Source organism: Tenrec ecaudatus, chromosome 14, assembly GCF_050624435.1.
Source record: "Tenrec ecaudatus isolate mTenEca1 chromosome 14, mTenEca1.hap1, whole genome shotgun sequence".
Lineage (NCBI taxonomy): Eukaryota > Metazoa > Chordata > Mammalia > Afrosoricida > Tenrecidae > Tenrec > Tenrec ecaudatus.
In genome coordinates, this window is record NC_134543.1 from 124,074,176 (window position 1) to 124,095,143 (window position 20,968).

At 50.4% G+C, this 20,968-nt stretch overlaps 1 protein-coding gene across 3 annotated transcripts in view; it reads left to right on the top strand.

Annotated features, from left to right (window-relative positions):
• The first annotated feature begins 464 nt into the window (after nt 1-464).
• The window catches only part of TLN2 (talin 2), a 461,380-nt gene continuing 440,876 nt past the window's right edge, over nt 465-20,968 (top strand). For all 3 annotated transcript variants that reach the window (XM_075532415.1, XM_075532420.1, XM_075532418.1), the window contains exon 1: nt 465-592. The gene's annotated coding sequence lies outside the window, so the exon portion shown is untranslated. The remainder of the gene's footprint in view (nt 593-20,968) is intronic.

Consider the following 20,968-nt stretch of genomic DNA (forward strand, 5'->3'; position numbering starts at 1 on the left):
TGCATCCCTATCCGACCGCCTCTCTGGACGTGAGCTTTTGGCCAGCCAGGCTTTGGGGACAAGGAACACAACCTGTAAAGGGAAGACCCTTACTGCCCTGCGGGCGAGACCACGCGGGCGTGTTCCCAGGGCCTAGCCAGGGGCGGAGGACGAGGCGTGTGGCGGAACGCGGGCCCCGCACTCCCTTTCCCATCCCTCGCCCACAGCACTAGGAAGCCGGCGTCCCCCTTCTCTGCCCTCCCCGCGAGACGGCTTCCCCACAAACCAGCCCCACGACAGACGCCCGCGGGAAGGTTCTGGAAAGGCCCCGGGGCGCCGGGACCGGCCCAGCCGGAGCGCGCAGCGTCGCCGCAGCCCGAGCGGAGCGCGCGAGGCCGCGCCGTCCCCGAGTGATGACGCGCTTCCTGCCCCCCCCCCCGCGCTCGCGGCCGCGCGCTCGCGCACGCGCTCGGCTCTCGTTCCGCGCCGGGAGCCCGCGGCGGCGGCGGCAGCTGGGGCGGCTGCGGGAGCGGAGCGGTCGCCGGGCGCACTGGGGGACGCCGGCCGCTCTCCGGGCAGACGCTCTGCGGGGAGACACTCCATGCACCCCCCGGTAAGCGCACGGATCGCTCGGGGTTTCCCGCTCCTCCAGCTTGCATGCACGGTGCATGCAATTCTCGTGTCTCCACAGAAGGAAAATGTGGGTGGTTTTCCCCTCTTCCTTTTGCATCTCGTGAGAGATGCCAAATACGGGGACGTGTGTGTGTGTGGGATCGCAAAGCTCTCAGACCGAGGGTTCGAGGAGGGTTGTTGTGTTGTTGTTTTGTTTTTTTTTTTGCAGAAAAATAAAAATAAAACGATTGCACCTGTCTGTGACACACGTACGTTTCACTGCGCTCGCCTCGGGCGCTGCGCTTTGCGGGCAGCCTCCAGCCGGCTCCCCGGGCTGATTCCTGGCGGCGGGCAGCCCGTCCCCGGTGGGGGCCCCCCTGGGTTTCCGGTAAGGGGGCTTTGGAAGGCGCCCCCGCCTGCACCGAGCGGCCCCTCGGCCCGCCTGGCCCCCGCGCCGGGACAGTTGGCGCGGGCGTGAGCAAGCAGCTGCGGTCCAGCCTTGGGCGCCCGGACTCCAGCGCCACTTTGCAAACAAGTCTGCAGCCCAGGAGCTGGGCAAAGGCAGCCCCCCAGTGCGATCCCCTTTATCGGCCCGAGCCTCAACCGACCCAGCCCTGGGGAGCCCTGGAGTCGGAAATCCGGCCTGCCAAGTGCTGGCCCCCGAGGGACTAGGGCAGGGTTTGGATCCGGCACCGCTGCTATCCGCCCTCGCCTTCCCCGGCCCAAAGCTGGAATTTCGCGCGCGCCGGGAGCCCGGGGGGCACCCGGAGGCTGGCATTTCGGAATTCCCGAGGGACCGAGGAAGGACGTCCGAGGGCGCCATATTTTCAGTGGGTCTCGGCTACGGAGGGGAGCGGGCCAACAGGGTCTGGGCCCCGGCGCCCCCGCAGGAGAGGCCGCCCGGATTTTCCCCGCGAAAGTTTGCGCGCGGCGGCGGCGGCGGCGCAGGGAGCCCCTGGCCGCTGTCCTCGCAAGGGCGCGCGGGCTGCAGCGCGTCGCAAGGCCCTCCGGGCTGGGGCTCGAGGCCGGGAGTCGCCGGCGGGGCTAGCACGTTCGCTGACCCCCATCTCTTCGCCCGCCGAGACCGGTGTGCGGGCTCTGAGGCTCGGGGAGCACGCCCCTCTCCCCAGCCGGGGCCGGCCGCTGGGGCGCTGTGATCGGGCCGGGAGCCGGTGGAGAGTGGTCTCCCCCGCCCCCGCCGAGCTGGCGCTGGCCGTGTGCGAGGCGGCGGTTCCAATCCTGCAGCAGAGGAGGCACCCCGAAGAGGGGGCGGGGGTCTGGGTACCGCCGACGAGCCTGAGCCCCCGGTCGCCTCCTGCTTGCAGCGGCGCCGCACCCGCGGCCGAGTGCTCGGCGCTCACCGCGATGGCAGCTCTTGGAAGCAAGCGAGGGGGTCGTTTCCGAAGTTGGGGTTCAGGTGACGTGCAGAGGGAAAACTTGGGTTCTCACTGTGTAGTGGAGAGTCGTGGTGACTGGGAGAAGGGGAGTTAGTCAGAGATTCTGTGTCCCCGAGGGAAAACGAACCTCTGGTGATTTCCTGAGGATGAAAGAGGAATGGTCGTTAAAGAGGTAATTAAAGAGTCGTAGTTAAAGAGGGTATTGGCGATTTCCTCCAGAAATGGGCCCCCAAATTGAAGGCATTTACAAGCAAGCCCCCAGCTGCTCTGCGTCCTCCTTGAACCGTCGGGGAGGGGGGAGGGGGAGCTAATTGGTGGCATTCCTCAGGTAGCATGCCCTGGAATTTGCAGTTGATTGTGCCTTCAGCTTTGTGAAACAGCAGCGGAAGGTCTTGATGGCCGACCTTGAATTATCTGTGTTCGGAACGAACCAGCCTTCTCCTTGGCTTATTGAGATGATCGCATGGAGGTCACGTGAGCCCTTTGGGGAGTCCGGAAGAGGCCACAGGAACGTGGGAGGCCTTTCCTCCAGGTGATGTGCCCCCTGGTACCCGGGATTGGGTTAGACCTGGACTCATGCTCTTCAGAAAGTGCCGTCGATGTAATGGTCAGCCATGGAGTCCCAAGGTCTTAATTGGGAGGACCGCTGAAGCGGACATCCATGGTAAGCCCCGAGGGGAGGCCATGCGCCTGGCTGTGCACGTGGTTTTGAGTGAAGGGAGGGCCCCTGTATGGCTGCGGTTTTGTTTTCCATTGGGACCTAGAATAGTTAAGTGGTGGGAAACATCCAGAGCCCAAGATGCATTTCTCCAAAGTTAGCTATACTTTGGGAAAAGGTTCCATCCCTTTTGGGATTTCCAGCCTTAGAAATGGTACTTTGACTCAGGGAGCCTTCCTGATCCTCCAACCTGGGGAAACCGTTGGCCTTTCTCTGCTTTCCCACTCACGGAGTCCGCAGGAGACACGACTCGCTTTCCTCTGTTTTCTGACATGTATGTGCTCTGTCTGCCAGAGCGAGGCAAGCTGTCCAACGGGGTTAGGGAGATTTCATCAAGGTGTAGGGTATATATGTGGCTTGAATCTACCAACTGTTGAATGCATTTGCTCAGGTTTTCCAAACACTGTTCCCTAGAGTATTTCCAAATATCTTTTTAAAAAATGAAATAGGCATTATGTTGTGTTGTTTTCCAAACCAATTCCTATTGTATCTATTCAAAATGACAGAGGTTCCAACCTCCTCCATGTCTTATCCCAGCAAAACATGAATTCCTAAGAGCAGTTAAAAGTGGCTATAGGTAGGAGATGTTGTTAGCTGTTTCAAGGTGCTTCTGACTCATAGTGACCCCCTGTGACAGGCTGAACCTGCACTCTAGTGTTTCTTGGGAGGCTGTCTTTTGATGAGATGCCATGGGATGATTTTGAGTCATAACCTTGAGGTTAGCAACTGGACTCTGAGCTGTTGTTCCACCAGGGCTCTGTTATGGATGGTGAGCAATATACATTTTAAAAAAAAGTTTCCCAACAGTTTTATTGCCATGTAATTCACAGCAATGTCCATTTTTAATAATGATTAAAAAAATCCAAAGAGGACCCATTCATTTTGGTAGTATGTTTTAATAACAGCATGTCCCATATATTCTTGTGAATATATCTAATACTTAAAATGAATATGCTAAGGAAACTTTCTTCAAACTCTAATACTTATTCCTGTTGACGGCCTTAATATGTACCTAGTTGTATGCCTTTTAAATAAGGTTATAAACAGTGTTTCCTTTTGCTGTTGCATGCCTGATTCATACTATAGTTTCATGGATTGACCAAAGTTGCTGCCTACCCCTATTAAAATGGTTTTGTAACTTCAAAAAAGTTAGGTATGTTTCTTCATTCTGGATTGTTGTTGCCTGTTGTCTGTTGTGGTGTGAGCCCAAGCTGTAAACATGTAATCCATGATGTTACTGTGTCAGACCTTTTGCATCATTATGTGTTCTGGGAGATGTGTGTGTGTGTGGGTGGGGGGGGGGCGGTGTTTGACCAATAGAGGAAGCACTAAATGAGAGTTGAATTCAGGTACTTTTATTGGGTACAGACAATGCAAAGACAAGAAGGAAAACATAAGCGGGACTAGAACATCCCCAACTGGAGCCATTTAAATTATAGCGCGTTCCCTCTGAGAATCTTTTAATCCTATTATTTTATATTTAATCGGTAGACTAGTTAAAACACAAACAGAACCATTACAAATAATGGGGAAAGATGATGAGCCCAACCAGATGTTTTACCTAAAGTTCAAAGAGTTAAGGAATTTGAACTCTGTCAGATTCCCCCTGTGGGCACCGTAAATGCTCCCTATAAGCTGGAAAGTTTGGAAGGCATACTCAAAAACACCTTGAGGTGGGAGGGGCAAAAACCAACCAAGCAAAACAACAACAACAAAATAACACAGCCATTTTCCAGTGAATGTTTAAGGTGAGTTTCCTTTGGTCATTGACCACCCCAAGGACAACCGTGGGCTCAGAGGCAGGTGCCCTATGAAGGATCACTGGTAGGCAAAGCTGGCTCCCATGTGCTGTGGCTGTGAGAAGCCTTTATTATGCGTAGCCCAGAGCTGTGAATTAGGGCTGGGCTCATTTACCATCCACTCCACAGTGGATTTTCAGATTCGGTGCCAAGACTATGGTTTGTTTTCCTCTTGACCCCGCAATTTAATTTCAGCCACATTGAGGCTGTTCTAAAGATGCAGAGCAAGAAATGCATAGTTCCCTTTGCCTCCTTTCATTCCAATTTTAACAGGCAAGATTCTCTGCGTCTGCTTTTCCCTTACTCAGCCAGCGTGGTTTTTTGCTAAGAAGACATCCCCTGCTTTCACCTACACACTGTGTTCCAAGATGCTGAGGTTCTTTTGTGCTTTGCCATCAACTAGGTTGGAGGTGGGGACAGCGAATGATGAAATAGTGCTTGAAGGACTAACGGGGCGGCTGGATGGCTGTGGGTTGGAGGGTAACACAGAAAGATAAGACCAGGAACCTGCAGTCCATTAAAAACATGCAAATGATCAGTAAATGTGTGGAAAGATGCTTGGAAATGCAAATGCAAAGCCGAGATAGTAGCTTTCACTCCACTTATCTGATCTAATCTTCAAGGTCCTTAAAATCTCCAGGCCTCTGTGTGTGTGTGTGTGTGTGTGTGTGTGTGTGTGTGTGTGTGTGGTAGGGGGGCAATCTCTGGAACTATACTGTCATACATTGCAGTTGGGGAGAGCAAGGAGCCCTGGTAGCATAGTGGTTATGAGTTGGGCTGCTAATGGCAAGATCCGCAGTTTGAAACCACTGGCTGGTCTAAGGGAGAAAGACGAGGCTTTCTACCTTAAAGGGTGAAAGTCTCTGAAACCCACTGGGGCGGTTCTGCCCTGTTGGCCCGGTGACAGGGAGTGGAGAAAACGACAGTTTCTCTGAACCCCTGGGACTCAGCAGCCCCACCTTTGGAGCCCTGTCTTACAGAGAGAAAACACCTGCGTATAAGGATATGTGTTGGGGGATGTGTAGTATAACTTTCTTAAGGTAAAAAAAAGATACCATATGGATGCTCATCTTGTAGGGGGTGGATAAAATATGACACATTCACGCTGTGGATCGTTTTAGGAGATCAGTCTGCGGGACTCTAGGGAGCAGTTCTGCTTGTCCTCTGGGGTCACCATGAGTGCATAGGAACTGGAGTTGCAGTGGGATTTGCTTTGTTTTGGGTCCATGATGTATTAAAGGAAAACCAAAACAAGAGCAGCCAGTTGTAGGGCGCTCTACATAGTTCTGATTTAACAAAGAAGCAGCCCTATGTGTATGGCTTGAGAAAAGATTGTTGACGGATATACAGCAAACCTAATCTTGTTCAAAATTTGGTTCTGGGGAGGACAATACATTTTTCTATCCCACACTCCAGTTGGTTAATTTGTTCCAACCAGCTTGCTTTTCTATATGAAAACACTTTAAAAAGCAGTTGGTTAAGGACTAGCAAACTCACCTGGAGTCATTTGGAAACAGGCTGGGAAATATCGGACTTGCTGTCCTTGAAGCCTTCTCCTGCCATCTCCCTTCTCTGGAATCTTTCCGTTAATCCTCTATCAGATGCTGACATTTCCCTATATTTAGTCGGGTAGACCTCTTCATTGGCTTCAGGAAATCGGTTTACTTCTGGGTCAGCCCCCAAAGATAGCGGTAAAAACAGGTCATCTGGTTCAATCCCTTACTGAGAATATGTATGTTTCCATCCCAGCTCTACTGAATCAGAATCCATAGTTTCATAAGGTCCCCAGGTGATATCTGGACCATTGACCATCCAAATAAACCTCCACCCCAGCTCCTAGCCTTTCAGTTCCTTGACCAGCTCTAAGCTGCATTTTCCTTTAGTGAGCCTCCCGTGCCATGTGGCAGCCTGGTAGGAGCCCTGGTGGTGTAGTGGTTACATGTTGGGCTGTGATCCCCCGTGGTTCGAAACCACCAGCAGCTCCGAAGGAGAAAGACCGGTCTTTCCACCCCCATAATCAGTAGTTACAGTCTGGCAAACCCACAGCGAAGTGCTAGGAGCCAGTATTGACTCAATGGCAGTGAGTTTTTTTTTGTGGCCTGGAGATATTTTGGGTTGTCGCAACTTGTGGGTGCTACTAGCATCAAGCAGATATGAGCTGAGAAGGCTGCTGGTGAACATCTTTTGACCTGCACTGTGCAGGACAGCCCCACGGGACACAGAGTTCTGCGTCGGATACAGAGTCAGTCAGTAGTGCTAGGGTTGATGAGTGCTTCTCTAGATTAGGCTATCCATATCCAACCATCCGTCCATCCGTCCATCCCTCCCTCCCTCCCTCCCTCCCTCTATCTTTCCCTCCCTCCCTCCCTCCCTCCCTCTATCTTTCCTTCCCTCCCTCCCTCCCTCCCTCCCTCCCTCCCTCCCTCCCTCTATCTTTATTGTTAGCCTTAGTCCTTAGTAGAAACATAACTTACCTGATGACCCAGGACAAGCACACACTCGAGTAACTGAAACACAAGTTTCAAGCTGTATTTTCCTATTTTCCATATTTACATTTCACTGGGAAGAAAATGGCCCGGGCTTCGTCCATTGGTTTCACGACTCCCGTTGCAGCCCGTCCTCTGAAGGACACAGAGGGGGCACTGTGCTTGTTGTGAGGTGCCGTCCAGCCCGTTCCCACTCACACTCAGCAGGACAAACATGGCCGGGTCCTGCCCCATCCTCACAATTGTTGCGTCGAGCCCATTGGTGCAGCCACTGTGTCAATCCACGTTGCAGCAGGCATTCTTCGTTTCTGTTGCCCCTCCACATTACCAAGTATGATGTCCTTTTCAAGGGACCCAGCTCCTCTGATAGCATGTCTGAATTCCATGAGATGACATCCTACCGGCCTTGACTGTAGGAGCATCCTGCCTGTACTTCTTGCAAGAACACAACCATGGAAAGGAAAGAAAGCAGTGGGACTAGGCTTTTCACCTTTTGCAAAAGCTATAAGCCTACCTAGAAGCCCTGGTGGCATAGTGGTTACAACTTGGGGCTGCAATCCCCAAGGTCAGCAGTTCAAAACCACCAGCCGCTCCAAGGGAGAAAGGACTTTCTACTCCCATAAACAGTTACGTCTCGTAAACCCACATGGGCAGTTCGACCCTGTCCTAGAGGGTCGCTATGAGTCGGCTTCGATTTGATGACAGTGAGTTTGGTTTCAGAGTTTATGATGTGTTCCTTTCCCTCCTGGGGAGGTGCACGTCAATTCTCAGACTCCCTGGGCAATCAGGCTTTCCCGTGGTACCTCCCTTTTGTATCATCAGTGCCCACTCCCCTCCGACACATTCCCACCAGAAGCATACTGGCTGTCATGTCTCTTAAGGACAAAGCCTACAGAAAACACTACTTGCTATATTTTTATTTTTCTCCGCCCTTCTCAATGAATATTTTTGAAAGAATTGTTATACCACCTGAGTTCATTTCCTCACTTAGTTTTTCTTGTCTCCACTCCAAGCTGGCTTCTCCATCCCTTCATGAAAATCCACACTTCTCCAGGTTCAGTGGTCCTCAGTGCCTAACTCCAGTGGTCAGTTCTTAGTTGCCCTCTTCTGCAGCCACGTCTCTGCATTGAGTCCCCTGGTCACTCGCTCCGCAGGGCATGTTCTTCCACCTGACTCGCATGACATGGTCCCTCACCTGGTTTTCTACCTCCATGGCCAACCCCAAACCGCTTTTGTTGGATCGTGTCTTCCCGACTTCTACAGGTTGGAGACAACTCCCTCCTACTTACTGTGGGACTGTTCCGAGAACACCTTCTCCAAGATCTTCCTGACAGCAGCCCCCTGCCAAACTCCGACCCTAAGTCTTTTCTTTTTGTGGTTTGACATCATTTTTTCTTCCCTGATAGGACAAGGGGGCCCCTGGGTGGTGCAGACAGCACCTTGGCAAGCTGCTCGGTTGGTGGTTTTCATCCAGCCTGAAGCATCTTGGAAGAACGGCCTGAGTGTCTCAACCCAAACTCAAAGCCATCTGGTCAGTTCTGATTCATGTTGGCCCCTGGTGGCATAGTTCTCATGCCTGGCTGCTAACCACAAGGTTAGCAGTGTGAACCCACGGTGTGCTCCTCTGGAGAAAGACGAAGCTTTCTGCTCTTGTTAAAGAGTTACAGTCGTAGAAACCCACAGGGGCAGTTCTCCTCTGTTCTCTGAGGTCAAGGCAAGCTTTGAAAGGGTACTTCTGGAAAATCAGTGGTGGAAAAACCTTGGGCACACAGTCCTACTCAGACAGACGTGGGGTCACCGGGAGTCAGCATAGACTCAAGGGCAGCTGCTTCGGTTTTGGGATAGCATGGGAAGGGGAGCAGAAATGAATTGCTGCCGCACCCTAGAAACCTTTATGAAACAAAAATGTTAACATGTCAAACTTTTGTTCCTCTGCGTGCCCCCCAATTAGGGCTACATGCTTCTGAAGGCGGAGTTTCCATCTCTCTCACCCTTCCCCCAAGAGCTCTGTCCTCTTTGATTGACGCGCTGTCAAAGCCCCGGGGGCCTCCTCTGGGGATGTAAATGCTGCTCCTTTGCCAGGTTACTTGAGACCTGGGAACTAGAAGTCCAGGTGTACTGGGAAGGGTTTCCAATGAAATTCTCAAAGGACAGCTCTTGCTACCATGGAAGATTGAATAGGTTTCTCTCGCCAGGACACATTTTCAATTTCCTGAAGACTTCTCCTAATAAGCCCTCATGATAGTCCTGTGTCCTTGGGGAGGATCTACTGAGGTGCCTTTACACAGTCCCTGCCAGTTTCAGAGCTGACCCCCCTGCCGTGAATTGAACTGGCCCAGCCGATCAATCGCGTTGGAAGTTGCTGTTTTGACTCTACCCCCCCCCCCTTTTTGAAGGCGCCTGAAGGAGACTAAGGCAAGTTTGTTACCGAGAGAACTTGTCTGCAGCCGTCCACGTCCACAGATCACCCAGATGCGTTTAAACAGGCTTTGTTTGGAATCAGTCCGTGAACTTGAACCACAGTAGTGATACTCTGACTTATCTTGCTCTACTAAGGAACTTCTGAAAATTCACGGAAAGATTCCATTATCTCTTGGTTCCAATTTTTCCAAGAACTTCTTGAATTCCCCCTCATCCTAGATCCTTAGCTCCACAGGAGCTACAACATTTGCTGCCGGTTCTAGAAATCTCGGCGATGACGCCCAGCACATAGTAGGTACTCAGCCACAAATGTTTTGAATAAGTGGTTGATGAAGAAAGCTTGCTGGTTGTAGAGGGAAGCCTTGCCTGAGGGAAAATAGGACTTTCTCAGGTTCACGCTGAGGAAGACTGGAGTTGAGGTGAAATGCATCACCTCGGGTTGGGCCCATGTTCTCAGGCCACGTCTGGGCAGCGAAGGGCTGCAGTGTTAAAGGAAGCCCTTCCTAGCGGACTACTTGCTGAGTGACAGAGGCACCTGCACAGAGCAGCCGGCCTGAGGCAGATGGTTGCTTGGCTCATTTTTATCTCTGAAGAGGGATACTTACGGAATGTACTCGGTGACTTTTGTTGCTGGCTGAAGATGGCGAATTGACTTGTCTGAAGTGTTTGCCATTGACCTCGATGATCTGGCGGACTGGGACACAGTGAATCACTCATCCCCAGTGTCCACTTGATCCCCCAGGAGGGAGATCTCCCTCTCAAAGCCTTCGCGCCTAGGGAGGAGTGAGTTCCTGCAGGTGGTGATGGCTGCTGCTGCCTCTCTGCTTCACCCTCGGGGTGTCCAAGATGAAGGGAACCTTTGTGCACTGAACTCCTTTCCTCTCTGCTTGCTTCCGACGGCCCTGCTAGTTGCGGGACCTCTGTGGAGGACCTCGTTGATGTAAGACAAGATGCTTCCGGTCACGCATGGCAAGTCCTGGAAGGAGCACAGATTACTCCCGGGTTTGAGAGATTACATCCAGGGCACTTTAAGAGACTTAATTTTCTCCTTGAAGGGCCCTCTGCTGGGCTCTGCTCTCTCAATCCCTCCCCTGGGGGTGAAAGTCTTTGGCCTTGAGACTAAGATGTCAAAGCGACTGATATCCAGCAAGGGGACGCCCGGAGTGCCACTACAGGGCAGTTGGGAAGGACAGATTTTTTTTTGTAAGGAATCTAGAGGAACTTGAGGCTCATTTATTTTTGATTGTGTGTGTGTGTGTGTGTGTGTGTGTGTGTGTGTGTGTGTGTGTGTAATTAAGGGAGGCCTGATTGGCTTTCTTGGCTGGGAAGAACCGAGACCCAGAAAAGTGCAGCCATTTAGCATTTAGCTGGCACCAGAATCCCAGTTCTCCAGCTACTAGCAGGCGCATTCTCTTTGTCCTTTAATTCAGGGCGTTGGTCGAGAACAGCCAGGAAGCCTGCTGAACATGCTGGTTGCTGACCCTCGCCTTCCTCACTGATCAGGATCTCTCTGGGTGGGTCCCGACTAGGCACGGGAAGATTGAATGCTAACGGCAAGGTTCAAACCTGCCAGCTGCTCCACAGGGGAAAGATGAGACTGTCTGCTCCTGAAGGATGTACACTCTTGGGAACCTCCAAAACCACCACCACAAAACACTGCCATCAAGTCGATGTCGGCTCACAGTGACCCTATAGGACAGGGTAGAACTGCCCCTGTGGGTTTCTGAGACTCTTTATGGGAGTAGAAAGCCCTGTCTTTCTCCCGAGGGGTGGCTGGTGAGTTCGAACTGCAGACCTCATGGTTTGCAGCCCAGTGCATAACCCCTGTGCCACCAGAGCTCCGTGGGAAGCAGTTGTATGCCTTCTTCTAGGGGTGCCAAGAGCCAGAATAGACTGTAAGGTAACCTACAAGCAGTGGGTTTGGTTTAGATTTTTAGGGAAGCTCCTGGAGTCCCCCGGTGATTTGAGTCCACCCAGAGGTGCCTCAGAAGAAACACCGGGTGGTCTTCTAAAAGATCCGCCATGGAAAGCCCCGTGGAACACAGTTCTGCTCTTGACACGCAGGAGATCCCCCCAAGTTGAAGTCAATGCAAGGGCAACCGGTGTCGGGTGGCTTCCCAAGAGATTGCTGAGCTGGGTGTGGTTGGCAAAGGCAGACTGGGGCTTGGGGACAGTCACTCTGCAGGAGAGGAGTCCTGTTGCCTCTGCCCTCCTCCCAGAGATACACCATAAAAGGCTTCTTTTTTTTTAAAAAAAGTGTTTTTAGGGTTTATTCCATCTTTACATAGTTATTATTATTTGGGAGTTAATACATATATCGTTCCATAGTTCAATCACATTAGGCAGAATTATACAGTCGTTACTACAGTCAGTTTGCAAACATTCTTTTTCTTCCTGGGCTCCCTGACCTGTCTCCCTTTTACCAATCCCTCACTGTACTCCTCCGTCCCTCCAAAAAATACCCTTATTCTACTTGCTGTCCGTATAGGTTCATCAATCCTGACTTTCATATACCAAGAAACCCAGACAAACATAACACAACTTCACAAGGGTGACCTCCAGTGACATAGCACCTCGGAGGTAGACCCTAATATGAACAGACAAAGACAAAATAAAGCAAAAATACAGAAAATGTTGAAAGCAGATCGGGTCCAGCGTGCATGAGAGGGGGGATCAGCTGACAAAGTTTTAACTCTTCAAGTCACATGCGTGCTTTTGCTAAATGCCCTCTGCTAACAGGCTTCTTTCTGGTGCAAGACGACTGTCTTGCCAGGACCCCCCCGCCCCCCCCCCCCGTGACCCTTGCTCTGCCATAGCCCTCTGCTTCCTGAGCAAAACCCCGCAGGATTCCATTTTTAATGCGTTTAGAAAGAACTTTCTATTTTCTCAAGGATTTCATGTCCTGGCCTCTTCCCTGCATGGGTTGTCCTCCTTCCTAGAGAATGAAAGTTGCGCTGCCTTCGCGAACATCGTCTGCCAAGGCTTTGAAGCGTCCTGGTTATGAGGGCTCCTAGGGGCCTCCAGGGTCGGGACAAGTTAAGCCTCGGGCCGGCTGGTGGGACAGAAGGAGAATCTACTGGCAGGTGACCATGCAAGGATGGGCTCTGTGGCTTTACAGAGGAGGGGTCTTACCTATGTGCTCTTCCAGGTGTTTCATGGCTTCGATGTTGGGACAGTTTCTATAGGCACCAGCTCTTGGAGAATTACCAAGTCATTGACATGGTGCTCGGTCAAGAGATCCAAACAAGCCCTGTGGATGGAGTCCGAGAAGCGTCAGATAGTCATGTGCTCCTCACAGAGGGGGCAGGGGAAGGGACCCCTTTCCTCTTGAGCTGGAAGCTGACCGATGGTCGGTCACACCGCCTTAGGTCTCGGAATCAGAGTGTGCCATGGAATGTTTGCCAGTGAAATGACCTCTTAGGGAAAAGGGACCCTGGCTGGCACCTGTTGTGGGACCCTACTAGTTCTGCTGACACACACTGGGAGCTCTGTGCTTGGCGGGGGCCTTTCCTCTGTGTTGCCATGTGACAAGACAGGTGTCACCCCCTTTACTTTGAGGGGCCTGAGGTCTGATCAGACTTTGACTCGATCTCCAGCTTTCTATTGGATCATGTCTCTCCCATAAGACCAGGGGGCTGTAAACGTTGTAACACATAAGGACCTCTTGGAAAAGTCTTGAAAAATTCTCATTTATTAACAAACCATTGAGCAAGAAACCAAGGTTGTAATCAAAGAATCTGCATTTTTTACTAAGTTCCCCCCAAAGGTGAGCACTAATGCACTCTTCCAAGGGCAGATTTTAGTTGCGGGGTGAGGGGAGCCACCACCACCACCATCCCCAAACCCCCAAATCAAACTCCATGCTGTCGAGTCAATTCTGACTGTGACCCTATAGGATAGGATGGACCTGCCTCTGTGGGTTTCTGAGACCGTAACTCTCTTTTTTTGACTCTGTTTATGGGAGTACAGAGCCTCCTCTTCTGTGGAACGGCTGATGGGGTGTAGCTGCTAACCTGGTAGTTAGCAGACCCATTGGTAATCCACTCCACCACCACGACGTCATCATTTGATTTTATGTTGACTGCCTTGCCCGGAAGGCCCTAGGGGGCATTAGGGGATGGTGCTTTTTGGAGCTGGGGATGGCTGGTGAGTTAGCTTATTGTGCCAACCTGGCCGATAAACACATGTGGGGTTAATTGAAGGGCGGAGGGATAAATGGCTCGGTGAGCCTTGCCTTTCTAGTTCTCGGGTCTCTTGCTTTCTGATGGTTGGACCAGGGTGCAGCTGCCTTAGCCAGTTCCCTGCTTCAGCTGGCAAGGCTCACTTCCTGCAAGACATTCCTGAGGAGAAGTCACATGAACCTACCCCGATGCAGCCCTGGGTGCTGGAGCAGCCGCGTGGAGACCCCTGCCAGTGCTGAGATGCTTACACGTTCACTAATTCGGTTTTCCTTCTGCAGTTGACATCATAGTGTTTGTTTTGTGAGATGGAGGAGGACTTTGTGGATTGGTGTTGGACATGGGTTAATGTTGGACTTGTGGGCTTGGGCAGCACTGTTGTGATGTTTTCTTGATGAGCACTTACCCCTTATGTAAAACTCTCTCTTATACATGAGTTTCTGTGGATTTGTTTCTCTAAAGTACCCAGACTAACACAGCTGGGAAGGGGGTGGGGCTTTTTAAAATGCAGAGCTAGAGGGGATTGCTGCCTGAATAATCCTCCTGCCTCCGCACTGATGGCTGTTAGGGTCATGCTAATTGTCCCTTAGCTAATGGAAAAAATTAACCTGACTTGAACTTTCTGAGCAGCACAGATGTGCTGTGTAGAGCGGTGGAGGTGGGGCGGGATCTTAGGGGATGAGGTGAGAGGGTGTTGTAACAAATTAACACCTGGTCGTTTATCAAAGCAAACATTAAAAAAATGTAATTATTAAGCATTTGTCATTATGACATTTATTTGCGTTAACTAAAATATGCTAGAGCTTGCCCCATGTAGAAGAATCACCCAGAGAAGTGGGGGGCGTGGGGGGGGAGGGGGAGATTCCTGGGCCTGCCTCCAGTGGGAGTGAGCATGAGGCAGGACCTGAAATTCCAGGTGGTGTTGGAGCTCCGTCCAGTGACGACCTTCCAAGCAGCATTGTGCTAAGCCCAAACTCCAAACCAAGGTCACTGCTGTGGAGTCAGTTAGGATTCACGTGTTAGGCAGCCCAGCGTAAGTGACGTGTTGTCATTGGCCAGGTTACCTGTCCATATTGCAAGGGCAATGTGTCTGAACTATGGAAGTTGTCTCAACCTTGGCATTGGCCCTTGGATTGGAATCCATACTAATGTCTTGACTATGGTTTAGTGATGATTAACCGGATACACTGGCTCCTAGCTAAGCTGCCATTTCTCAGAATGTGGTCCTTGGACCACCTCTGTCAGGCCTACCTACAGTTCTAGTTAAGGACTGTTGATGCCCGCGTCTGATGCCCAGAGATTTTGATTTAGATCTCCGTGGGGCCCTGGTAGGTTATGCGTTGGGCTGCTAACCACGAGGTCAGCAGTTCAAACTCACCAGTGGCTCAGTGGGAGGAAGATGAAGCTTTCTGCTGCTGGAAAGAGTTACAGATTTACAGCCTGAGAAACCCACAGAGGCTGTTCTACTTTGTCCGAAGGTTGCTATGAGTCAGGGTTGACTCGATGGCAGTGGGCTTGGCAGTAAGTGAGTGTCCCAAGACTTTGTCATTTTCATCATCAGGCAATTCTTCCATGCATTATAGTCTGGGTGCTGCTGAGCGAGGGCTTAGGATAAGGTGACCAGATTTTAACATTGGTAAAGCACGACACCATTGACAAAACTCATATCCTGGCGAAATAGCCACATGGCAGCAGAAAACCGTATACCCTAGCTAGTTGTACATTCTTTTCCAACAATCGGGACTTTTTTAAAACGCCGTGGGATGTGGGAAAAATTGTTACAAATTGGGACTGTCCCGCCAAAAGCCGGACGTCTGGTCACCTTAGCTTAGGAGCTAGGTGTATGTTTTACTTGTAGCCAGCCCACGTGGTAGGGTCTTAAACACTTTTAGATTGCAATCTCTTTTTCCTATAATGTGCCCACTTAATAATATGCACCCACATACAGCGCATGTGCAAATGAATGTGGGAAGTGTTGTGAAGTTTTCAGGAAATCATAGTGCTGTTGGCTTTAAAAATGTGGCAGTTGTTTACAGTGGCATTTGCTCCTGCTTTCTAGCTCCTAATGCTGCTGTCCAGGAGCCCTGGTCATGCGCTATTTGATGGGAGAAAGAGGAGGTTTTCTATTCCCGTAGAGTTACAGTCTCAAAGGGGCAGTTCTACGCTGCCCTCCAGGGTCACTATGAGTCAGAATTGACTCCCTGGTAGTGAGTCTGAGGTTTGTTTGTTTGTTTGATTGGTTTTGAGTGCTGTTGTCCAGTCTGATGTTATAAAAAATGTCTTACTGCCGGGGAAACTACATGTGATCCTTAGAGATTATGTCAACGAGACACTCTTGAGTTACGGTGGGGTGGAGCTCAACCTCTCCATCGCAATGCAGCCTGAGGACATCACCTCGGTGTCACACACCGTTTTTGTGTACGAGACAGAGAGACCTAGGAGAGAAGAATCCTCCTTGGCCCTCACCTTCCGCCAGAGCTGAATCTTACCTCTGGTTCCTTGGTCAGTTGCGTTGCCTGCTATCCCAGGAGCCATCAGCAGACGACCAACAGTGGATTCATTCGGCTGACATGGGACCTCTACATCCACCAGCCTGTGCCTCCTGCTGTCTCTGCTTCAACTCCCTGCTTCCCGATCATCAGCTTCCACACTTAGGGAGAAGGTGGACTTTAACTGGACTGGACTTACCTATTTCTATAACCGTGTAAGCCATTTCTTAATATAAATCTCTTTATATAGACAAATACAGATACCCCTGGTTTTGTTTCTCTGCATAACCCAACCTCACACACTATCATTTTAGTAAATTGTTAGATTTTCATTTGAATAATACTCTCCTCCCCCCTTTAAAAATACGTAAGCTCATGTGAACTTTTTAGAAGTCTTAGAAGTTCTCCTTGCCCAGGCATACTCTCTTGCAGACTTACCTATTGTGTGGGATGCACAAGACCTTGGAATTGGTTCAGAGGGCCGTTTAAACGACATAGGTGGTTGAAGGGTGACTTTGGGTAGAAATAGGTTTGTGGTCTTGGGTTCCATGTTCGTCCAGAAGAAAAAAAAAGGAAGAATGTTTTCGTCAGGGGGTGGGGTGGGGCCACTGGGAGAAGGGCTCTCTTCTAGAGTAAAGGATGTGCTATTGTAAGACCGTGTTTTGATAACTTGTAACCCACGCTGTGCAGGTCTTTTTCTTCAAACTGATTTTCTTTTCTCTCCCTTGAGGCAGAATGTTCAATTCTGTGTCCTTGCCTTAGGCAAATTGGGGAACCTTCGCTTTTAGCAAAAGAAGCTAACATTAATTTTGGAATATTAGGCCACCAATACATACACCCATGACATTAAAAAAATATTATATTGGGGGCTTTTACAGCTCATATTCCCAAGACCTTGCAACCATCCATTGGGTCAGGCACATCTGTATACATGTTGCCATCATCATGCTCAAAACACTTGCTTTCTGCTTGAGCCCTTGATGTCACGTCATCTCCCCCCTCCCTCCCTCATGAACCCCTGATAATTCATAATTTTTTCCCCGCATGTCTTACACCGACTGCCGTCTCCCTTCACCCCCGCTCATGCCATTTTATAGAACCACATGTTCTTGGAAAGTCAGATCAATAAGCTGTTGTAAAAACAAGAGGACTGTCAACATTTATAGAACTGAATCCCTCCAAGGATAAATTTCACTCTCTCTAACTGTTTTGGGGTGTCATCGAGTGGAGTCTGACCCCTGGTGACCCCTGTGATCATAGATCTGCCCCCAAGGTCTTCTTGGCAGCCATCTTCCAGCAGCAGCTCGCTGGAGCTGCTTCTTCAGAGCTGCTGGATGGATTTGAACAGCCAACCTTTTGGTTAGCTGTCATGTGCTTAACCACCAGGGCTCCCCCCCCCCCACCTTTTTTAAATAGAATGATTTCAATTAATTATTTTTAAAAAGCTCATTTTATTGGGGGGCTTTACAGGTCTTATAACCCATACATCACTTGTATCAAGCATATTTGTACATATGTTGTCATCATTATTTTCTAAACATTTACATTCTATTTGAGACCTTGGTATCAGCTCCTCTTTTTACCCTTCCTACCCCCATCCCACCCTCGTGACCCCTTGATAAATTATTATTTTCATACCTTACATCAACTGCTCTCTCCCTTCCCCTGAGGTTTCTTCTCCCCCCACCTTTCCCCTACCCTCTTGGTATCTCTACACTCATTTCTAGGCCTGTGTGGTTTATCTGACCTGGACTCAGTGTGTCTTGGGCTCTTATCTGTACCTGTGTACATACTCTGACCTAGCCCTAAGTGAAAGGCAGGACTGGGGTCATGATAGTCAGGGGGTGGGGGTGAGGAAGCCTCAAGGAACAGAGGAATATTGTGTATTTCTTCGGTGCTATACTTCACCCTGGCTGACTCATCCCTTCCTTGTGACCCTTCTGTGAGGGGATCTCCCATTGTCTACAGATGGGTTTTGGTTCTCTGGTTAGGCCCCCTTGTTCTTAACAATATGTTTTTGTTTGTTAGTTTGTTTTACCTGTTATCTGATCCCCTCGATACCTCGTGGTCACACAGGTGTGCTTGCATGTGGGCTTTTTGCTTCTCTGATAGATGGCCGATTGTTTACCTTCAAGCCTTTAAGACCACAGACGCTGTATCTTTTAATAGCCGGGCACCATCTACTCTCTTCACCACATTTGCTTGTGGAGTCCTTTTGTCTTCAGCAATCATGCAGGGAGAGAGAGCTTCACAGAATGCCAGGTTGTTCAGAATAAGTGTTCTTGTGTTGAGGGGAGGGCTTGAGCAGAGACCCGAAGTCTGTCTACTTCCTCAAGGTCTTGTCTAACAAATATATGTACCTAGACCAGTACCTCTATTTTTATGAATTAATGTATGTACATAGGTACACACCGATGTTTATGCTTCTATCCATAGTTTTGCTTCTTAGATCTTTCCTCTGTTTCCTTTTATCTTGCTCCTTTCCCACCATCCCGCTTGCCCTTTTTCTGCCTTTTAGTAATTCTTTTCAGCTAGTTTGCTGTTATTCCACCCCCACCCCCTAGGAGCTCTTCTTCCTCCTCATTGTTGTTTTTATTTCCCTAGTTGTTCCCCTGTCTATGGCTTTGTTTGCTCACCACTCCCTTCCCCTGCCTACCTCCAATCCCCAAGTACCTCCGGAGCCTTTGGTCCCATTGCTTTCCCCACAGCTTGCTTTCCATGCTTATCTTATATAGGCAGGAAAACCAACAATAATATAGACAATATAAAAGGAAAACAAACAGTTGAATAAAAAGAGGAAAAAAATAGAAAGAAAAATAACTAGCAAAAAAACATTGAAAAAGCATAGATAATTCCAGGTCTGTCCTGAAGTCTATTTTGGGGGCTCCTCAGGGGCTTTGTAGCTTTGCTTTGCTCCCCTTGCTGATATGTTGTGCTCCCTTCTTGGTTTGCCCTGCTGGGGGTGGGCGGTGTTCAGACTGGACTCACTCCCGCCATGTGTCCCCAGTACTATCCTCTGTCACGGTGTACATACTATCCTCTGTCGCGGTGACGTTGCATTAGCTGAAGGGCCCCAAAGATCAAAGGCAGCTGTAGGAGAGGACTATGGCTGAATTTGATCTTAAAAAACTCACACACCTGCGTGTTCGCCAAGCATGCCCAGGTCTGTGTGGTGCCATTGAACTCCCACCCGTGTGGTTCATGGTAGGGATATTTGGCAAACTGGATTCCATAATACTGGGGGGCTTCAGAAAGGTCTTGGGGAAGATATCCTTGATCTTTTAATTCCATTTTGATGTGCACTTTTTGAAACCCCGTTCGAGGGAGTCCCTTCATCCTTTTGACTGAAAGTGTGGTCCGTGGAGCAACGCGTCACCTGGGAGCTGGGTGGGAATCTGCAGTGTCAGGCCTCGCCTCAGCCCCACTACATGTTTCTAGGATCCTGATGGGACTTGCTGCATATTGCATTGGAGGAAGGACCAGCTAGAGGAATAGGTGCCTGTCAACATCTCATACCGGTCTGATAGCATGGTAACACAGTCTGATTACCTGGGGAGAGCTGGGGTGTGAACTCATGCAGCTGACTCCAAGTGAGGTGCTCTCTCCACCCCCTGCAGGATGACACCTCCTCACTGCGGGTACCAGGTGTCATGCTTGGGCACTCACTGCACCCCTGGGAAGAAGGATGCCAGGGCTAAGTGTTAGGAGAGTGGGACTGGGGTCACCCAAGTGAGAGGACACTCCTGAAGTGCATCTCCAGATCTGAACCTGGGGGAAGCCGAGGTCCACCTGTGCAGGTCAGCTGTTTTGAGCCTTGGAGACCCATGGGGGTTTGCGTTACAGCAGCAGTGGGTTCCCGAAAAGGTCATTTTATGTCCATCCAGGACAGTATTGGGTAGCATGCAATTTATCTCATGCTCTTCCAAAGCCTTACCTCCTCCTCCTCCTCCAAGCACCATGTCAGAAAACAGACCCCACGAGGCACTTGCCAAATGGCTGGAAAGAAGCATCCGTGCACATTTCCAAAAAGACAATGAGAAACTTATTAGAGGTGCTTGAGGCCTGCTGTGCTGGACACCAGTCGGAGAGAGCTCTGTGCCAATGTGGGAAACTCTCCTGTGGGCTTTTTCCCATCACAGGGCCTGCTCAGAAAGGCTGTGCCGGGGGGTGGTGGTGGAGGGGCCCCGGGGGACGTGCCCTCGGGAGAAATGAACAGTGCCTGTCTCCTCTAAGGAGAATTAGAATCTGTGCCGAGAAAACCGAGCAGTGGAAAAGCGAAGGTCATTCTAAATTCATCAGCACTTGAATCATATCACTACTTAGCGTGGGTTGGGGTCTTGGAAGGCTCTAGAGAAAATGGAGTCCAGAGAGTTTAGGAGCTCTGCCCAAGTTCATATATCCAGGAAGGGGCATAGCCAGGTTTTGGGGTTTCTGTTAGTCCAATCCTCTCCCTCGTGCTAGGTGGCCTGCCCTCTGGGATGGGTGATGCGAAACATGTAAGCCCTTAGTGATTGAATCAGGATGGGTCAGCTTCCTCCCCCTGCCCCCACCTGTCACCCCAACTCAATGCTCACGTGGTGATGGGGTTTTCATTTCACGGAACAGAACATTTCAATCTGCTGGTGCACCGTATAAGCACAGGGACACAGAACAGCAGAGAGAAACCACCAGCTCGGTAAATGTCCCCCGTGCTACCGATGCCACACTGGCCCATGCTTTTCTTGGCTCCAGCCATCTCTGCGACACAGGGCCAGACCCTCTTCTTCATTGGAAGTGGGCAAAACGGGCGCATTCCTAGGCAGGACTTGGTTTCTGTGCTGCTGCCCAGGCCCACCGGAATAGGTTCACATTGCATTTCTACCGTTATACTGGGGCAGGGCTGAAACTTT